Raw genomic sequence first — 8,094 nt, 5'->3', positions numbered from 1 at the left:
TTCCCACGCGGAAGTCGCGATTTAAAGGGCCAGCGTCTAGATACGGCGCCTTCCACCGGCCTTTCTGTTAAAGATGGAGAACATTACATAACTTAAAATTCATACTTATTCTTTTGTATATTTTGTAGCACTTGCACATTAGACTAAAATAATTCAAAGCTGCACAGCTCGGGATCCAGAACACTCCAACATGGTCCCCAAAACCTTTGGAAGACAGAGACCCCACAGCATTACAGACCCTCCACCATACCTAACAGTGGACACAACTTGCGTTGTCACAAACCTAAAAATCTCTTTATTTGTTGCCCAAAAGTCAAATCTTACTGTCATCTGACCAAAGCACACGGTTCTTCAATTTAAAGTTCCTATTAGCAAACTATGTTTACGACAGAAGAAACCCCCTTATTTCTCTGTGTCCCCTCCCAAACAACCAGTTGGCAAGTAGATAACATCAAATCGCTGCTATGGTTTCCCCCAAAATGTCACTGCTGCAGTGCTCTGACATTGGTTGTGAAGCAGAACTTCGCTTACACGCCCCTGTCAGTATGAGGAAACAGAAATTGAACAAAACATGTTGACACATTCATCGGCTGTAGGGCTACACGTACTAGGAAAAAACCCACGCCGTTAGAAAGGTATGCTTGAGTCATAATTTAATCCGAGTTGAGAAATTCTTCTATCTGTACCTGAGTTTGCGTTTTCTGGGCCTCTGCAGACATTTTCTGACCAGCTGAAATCAACCCAACTGAAAGGCGCGTGCTTTTGTCTTTCCCATTTTTAAGCGTAGCTGAAGCGATTCGTACCACCTCTAGCTGTACAAGAAAGTCAATACATGTTAATATATAAAAGATTTGCCAAGCATTTTTTTTAGCTGGAGTTTGTTGGCTTGTGGTCGGCTGCTTTGTTTTGCACAACAGATTAAATGTTTGCCAGAGAGCTAAACTAGAAGTGACCTGTAACTGCTTTGTTACACGGTTAGACAGGGTTTAGCACAACGTCTGCTTGCTCCGCTGCTCTGGTGTCCTCCTGCAGTGTAAAAAAATCACACGCTGAAATCTTTTGCCAGCGTAAAATGGTCAGGTGTGAGTGTGAGCAGGCATGGTTCTCTGTCCCTATGCGTTATTGCTGGTGACTTGTTCAGGGTTTAAAGCGCCTATTGTCCAAATGTCACGTGGCTACATCACTATGTGGCCCAAACAACAGCCCAGGGTCAAAACTCTTGGTCCAGTTCCTTTCTTATCCTCGTTATTTTCTCATTTAATGTTTGGAGGCTGTAAAACCTGCAGCCTTTTAAACAAAAGACCTAAACGTATACTGTTTTTTGAGGTAGGACCCTGTACTGATGCAGTATAATTCTGTTTGTATTGTCGTCGGTAACTTTATTCAGCTGAAACCGGTAAATACATGAACTTGAATGTATTCCTCTGATGTGACTCATATCTAAAGTGGGAACTTTGTTTTTGTCCCAAAGTCTAAAGTAAAGGGGGAAAAAATCATTTCCTGTGTTGATTTATTTAACATAGTGTTTGGAGGATATTACAAGAAAGTCAGAACTAAAAAGAAATGTATCGTGGTGGATTTTTCTCAAACACAGCCCTCTGCCTGTAACTCTTTAGTGGCAATCAAATGTTTTTGTTCTGTAGATTTTGATATGTACATGAGTAGATACACAAGTCCAGACGTAGGAGTAGATTAAATGTTACACGTTGATCTTTGCCGTCACGCGTCTCCTGTGCAAATGTGGATGCCTTCACGTGCAGAGCCTGAATGCCGGTTGGTAGAATCTGCTGCAGCACCAGTTTCTCAGCCGTTGTGCAGACTAAAGTGGATTGAGGCCCTCAGCGCAGGCACATTTGCTTTTTTGTAATTGGACAGCTTATTCTAAAGATAAATAATCATATGCTCGGGCAGTACACTGCAACTCCTTCAAAGAACAACAGAAGCGATAATAAATCTCTTGACTCTTTGTAGTGTATCCAGCTGTAAATTTAGTTCACAATACTAGTTATCTATACATACATATCTGTACATATCTGTAAAACTCTATTTATAGTAATATCCACATGTATATATTATATTCAGTACATATCCAGCTGTAAATTTAGTTCACAATACTAGTTATCTATATATTATACTCATAGGACAAATCTATCAGTAAAATTCTGTTTATAATAGTATTCATCTCTATATTGATTCAGTACATATCCATGTCCTGTACATATGGAACCATTGTTTATCCTGCACTTGCTGCTATTGCACTTCTGGTTAGACCTAAACTGCATTTTGTTGCCTTGTACCTGTACCTGTGTAATGACAATAAAGTTGAATCTAATCTAATCTAATCTAGTGCGTTGTAAAGGATTCTGTCCCCATGAATTTTTCCAATGGCATTTTAAAGCAATAAACCAACACAGGGTAGTGCATCATTGAACTAAGGAAAAGGATGCTTGTTATTATTATTGATTTTTGGGCCACTTTAACACATGTAAAATGTTCAATTTGAGCCAAATTACATTAGAGCTTGGGCTATATTGTTAGAATACCCAAACGGAAACTGTTTTTTTTTTTTTGGGGGGGGGGGGGGGGGGTTGCTTTGTTTTTAGCTGCATTCGTCTTCCCATCAACTCTGACCAGCTAGCTCTGGTACTGCTAAGGAAAAAAAAAAAACATCCCACAGCACGACGCTGCCTTGGCCTTTGACGCCATGTGAGAAGTTGATTTTAGCATCTGCTTATTTTATTGTACGGCCGCTAATGCATTTGAATTATATACCATTTATGTATTTTATGTTTGTTTTTCTTACTACAGCATTTTAATGTTTTAAATGTTTTTTTTATGTTATTCTGTACATCACTTTGGTACCTTTGGTAATTTGAAGGGCTTTATCAACAAAGTTGGATTGGACTGGATACCTTCCTCCACACACCTGCTGTGTCCCTTTACAAGGCTTGTGGTAAATCTTAAACAGTACGTCTTCTGGCTTTCTCTTTTTGTCAGTGTGGAAGTCATAACAGTTCATTAAACATGAAATTGAACAGAACTCTTTTACACACATTTGTGAGTTACTACAAAAATACGCTTGAAAGTAAAAATGCTGTTAGAGTAATGTTACTGAGGTATTTATGAGTTTAAATACATAGGAACACAATATTGTTTACTACTTTGGCATCTAACAGTGGAACTGAGGAGACAGCTGTAATTCGACCAATGGCCACTAGGGGGCGGGGCGGTAGCGTGAAAACTGAGAATAAGCTGCATGCTGTAAACCAACAGCTTAAAACGTGCCGTTCTGGGAACGTTTTGGTTCAGTCTTTCCGAGAAAGCAGCATGTTGTGGTTTATATTCAAAGTTCAAAACGGGACACATAAGGCTGTTCATATAATAACCCGAATCTCTCTGAGAACAAAAGTCCAGACCTCAGGACATCAGTTTAGATTAAATTATTTAAATGAGTGTGTCTATAAAGACATTTGCCACATGGATTTTCACACATTTTATGTTTGGATGAGAAATTAAAGCAAGCAACACATGAAGCGTGCATGCAGATGTCATCTTGACAGATTTAAAAGGTTTTAATGTGTGTGGAGAAACTGCTGGGAATTCTTTTGATCAGGTTAGATATGAGTTCCACAGCTCAGCACACCCCCTCAGGCAGGCTGTGCTTTAGACATGACACAGGGCCACATAGGCTCCGCGTAACCCCAACCTCTGGCTCTGCCACATGAGGAATAATCACTTACTCCTAAACGATCTTTGGAAACAACGCATAAGTGGTACCAGCTGTCGGTGGGTTTACATCGACTGCCCACCGACAGATCTGGTGTGGTGCACTAGTCTAACAAAAAAAAAAAAAAAAAAGCTGCTCTAAAAAAGAGAGACAGCAATGAAAGAGGTGGTGCTCACCTCTTCACAGTATTCCTAAGCCTTGTTACCAGGAAAAGCCAGGCTGAATTATCGGGAGCGTTTCAACACGTCCAACTGGTTTTGACGTTCTTATCTCTGAGCATCTATGAGGAACTGCGAGGTGAAACAAAACCAGTTCTGTCTCTTGAATCAATGGTTGTTTACTTACTATACACCCATTATCAGTCTCTGGTTCAGAACCATTAAACTTGAAGGCTTTTTAGGCATCTCTCATGTAATGGATACAACAATGAATGAGCTCAGTGGGCTAATGTACAACAGCATCGATGTTTGCCATTTCATTCTTCTCTCCATAGCTTAGTGCATCCAGAGACAAGCTGCGGTTTGGAATCCGGCAGAAAGCTTAAACATCACAGAGTCCCTGAAACGTTTATTGTGCGGCTAGTGTGGCTCTCCAGCCAAACGTTGCACTAATACCCTTTAACATCTTTGTACCAAATTTCTCTTCTGTTTTCTTATTACGGAGTGTTTTTTTTTCCAAAAGTCTTTTCTGCATGTAGCCACATTGCAACCACAAACTTCAAGGGATTTGTGAAGGACTGCGCGCGATAAAGCAGTAGGAATTAGTGCAAAATGGCGAGGTGAAATGGGGAAGTAGTTTTCAGAATTTTGGGCAGATGCAAGTCTAAAGCTGATTTTTTATTTTGTCTTTACAACGTACCTTAGTACTGGGGCGAGGGAGTCAAACCTTGCCACAGAATGCCCTCTGAGACCAGGAGCTGAACTTTGACTGGGCCATTCCAAAACATAAACACACATTTATCTAAACTATTCTATTCTGCAGCTCTGGCTGCGAGTTTAGACTGTCCTGGCACGATATCAGGCGTTTTGCAGCAATATAAGTTTTTCCTGGCCTGTCTTGTAGTCAGCTCTGTCGTCTTATCAGCTCCCCAGGGCCTTTAGAAAAAGAACCTTCTCACAGCATGATGCTTCCACTGCCGTGTTTTATAGTGAGGATGGCATGCTCAGGGTAACAACTTGCTCTGCCGGGCAAACATTTTACATTTTTTTTTAATTGTGTTGCACTTTGAAAGGATTTTATACAACAGTAGTGAATATTGTGAAGGAAAATGAATAAAAATCTAAAACATGTCACCAAAATTGTTATTCACCCAACTTAGTCAGCATACAAAGATTTTAACAATTTGTTGGTGAGACAGAAAGCTCCCTTTACCTGGACTATTTCCGAGATCAGTTTTCTCAACACTGTCCAAGAGTTGCTGTCCCCGATACTTACCTTCTTGATTTTACACATAGCAATATACACCTTTTTAACTCATTTTTAGACCATACACATTGATCCACAGATGCTAAACATATAACATCACACCAGTTATTATTGTTTATAACATTAACCACAGACTGGACAGAGTGCTTTGGAGGAAGATGTTTTTCACTATATAGTAGATTTTGACCACTAGGGGTCCCTGTTGCCACATGCAAGCAGGTCCTAATGCAACACCACAGTGCTGTTTACAGCACTTCCCAGGGTCCTCCTAATGAAGTCTGACTCTGTTAGGCCTGTGTAGTTGTCTTCTGCGTGCAGAGACGATGTAACTGTGATGTCACGACCAACTTGACGGGAAGGAAACCCGAGTATGAGTCTGTAACAACAACCCCTGCCATCACCACATCACAAGCCCATTGCCGATAAAAACAAACAACATAGTGACATCAGTGCCTCAAGGGCCCAGTGAGGAGTTCGGTCACAGCCAGCGAGGACCCACAGACATGACTCACATAAGACGAGTCAAGGGATAAAATTGGACCTGGGGTTTCCGGCGGCCCAAGCCAAGAAACCATAATGCTTTTATAATCCTATAGGATTGAACTTTGTGCCCAGAGTCACCTATACATTATAGCTCGGAAAATATGTCCTTGTCGTCAACGTGAGGACAACAATGGATTCCTATGCGTGGGAATTATACTCAGTGCTTTACCAGGTTACTGAACAGCGACACGCCCACTGGTACTGATATTTGCATTAGAAAATAGCTTCAGATAAAAATGTCTCCATGACACATGGGTGATATTCTGCAAAAAAATGTAAACAATTTTTTGATAAAGCTGCATATATGGCGTTTTTTTTTCCTCCTGCTTCCCTGATCTGAAGGCTTGCTTCACCAAAGAATGACTGTTTCTTAAAAGTTTCCCCCCATGCTTACAAATCTGATAAAGGCCTAAAGAGGTAGAGCTGACAATAAAAAGGTTAATCTTGTGACCCACTGGCGGGGGGTCACTCCAACCCCCAAAGCCCAAGGGTGCCAGCAGAAAGCTCTGAAAGGGCAAGCCAAAAAAAAAAAAAGGGGGGGGGGGGGGGGTGCATGAATAATTTTGGGGGGGGCGCTCCATATTCAAAAACCATAGCAGAATTTCAGGAATTCATTAGAGGATTAGATTAACTTTAGAAATGCAGGTCTAATCATAAGTAAGAAATAAAAAATTAGAAAATCCTAATGTTCATTTCATGTTTAAACGTAGCTTTGCAACAAATATTAGGACAAACTACAAAACAGAATTACTGAATTAACAGGTAGCATATTGGGCAGGCCGAATCAATTAAAGATGAGACAGACATTTAAATGTGTCGCTCGTTGAAGTACAAAAACAATGCCGCAAGCACATTTACGTAAAATAATAATTGTTGTAATTGGGCAAGGCTGAGTCGCATGTAACGTGGTATAAAAAGGTTTCAAGAGGAATTGGTTTGAAAAATGCTAAAATATTTATTTTTCCTTATGTGAGATGATAGGGAAAGTGCTCAAACGCCGGGAGTTCTTTTTTTTTCCTTCTTCTTTTTTGCCATATAGAGCATTGCACACAGTGCTGGCCCTCCTCCACCTGTTGCTGGGCACCGCCAATCAGTAGGCCGATAGAAGGCTGTTGCAATTTTATCAAATTTGGCTGATATTTATTCTAGTCTGTTGATTAATCTGTGCATCATTATCTGAATAGCAACAAATAAATATTACAGAAAACATTGATGAAACAGAAATGATCAGTGTATTAGATTGTCAGCATTAGGTAAAACTGAGACTTAATTTTTTTTAATGAAAGCAATTAGACGATGTTATACATTTTCCATAAAACTTCCTTAGTAAACACTGTATTAGACATAAGTTTGTATTTTTACTCAGGGTTACCATAGTGAGCTGCTCTTCATTTGAAAATGTAATCACTTTGTGAACTAACTTAGGATGGATTTGATCTAAAAGTAACACTTAATAACTTTGTCTTTTTGCTGCAGCCTCATGAAACAGCACCCCTCCACATCTCTAATCATGCCCCCTTCTCTTTTGTCTCAGCCTTCCCTTCTTTTCCTGCGCTCAAACAGTCGAGATGATCGTCCCCTCCTCTTGAGTATGGCAAGCCATTTTACATTATAAACTGGAGAGGTCTTTGAAGCAGACATCAACAAATGTCTGCAATTTTATCAAATTTTATCAAATTTGGCTGATATTTATTCTAGTCTGTTGATTAATCTGTGCATCATTATCTGAATAGCAACAAATAAATATTACAGAAAACATTGATGAAACAGAAATGATCAGTGTATTAGATTGTCAGCATTAGGTAAAACTGAGACTTAATTTTTTTTAATGAAAGCAATTAGACGATGTTATACATTTTCCATAAAACTTCCTTAGTAAACACTGTATTAGACATAAGTTTGTATTTTTACTCAGGGTTACCATAGTGAGCTGCTCTTCATTTGAAAATGTAATCACTTTGTGAACTAACTTAGGATGGATTTGATCTAAAAGTAACACTTAATAACTTTGTCTTTTTGCTGCAGCCTCATGAAACAGCACCCCTCCACATCTCTAATCATGCCCCCTTCTCTTTTGTCTCAGCCTTCCCTTCTTTTCCTGCGCTCAAACAGTCGAGATGATCGTCCCCTCCTCTTGAGTATGGCAAGCCATTTTACATTATAAACTGGAGAGGTCTTTGAAGCAGACATCAACAAAAATGTAAGAAATGACATTATAGATATTTATAACACATCTGATATCCACATTAACTTTTCAGATTTCTAAACAAAAACATAATCTGAAACAGAACTATTACCAGCAGATCCCACTGTTAACATTAATTTTCACATCCAATCTCTCTCTCTCTCTCTCTCTCTCTCTCTCTCTCTCTCTCTATATATATATATATATATATATA

Source organism: Fundulus heteroclitus, chromosome 8, assembly GCF_011125445.2.
Source record: "Fundulus heteroclitus isolate FHET01 chromosome 8, MU-UCD_Fhet_4.1, whole genome shotgun sequence".
Classification (NCBI taxonomy): Eukaryota; Metazoa; Chordata; class Actinopteri; order Cyprinodontiformes; family Fundulidae; genus Fundulus; species Fundulus heteroclitus.
The sequence above is the reverse complement of the archived record's forward strand: the minus strand, read 5'-3'. Positions refer to the sequence as shown.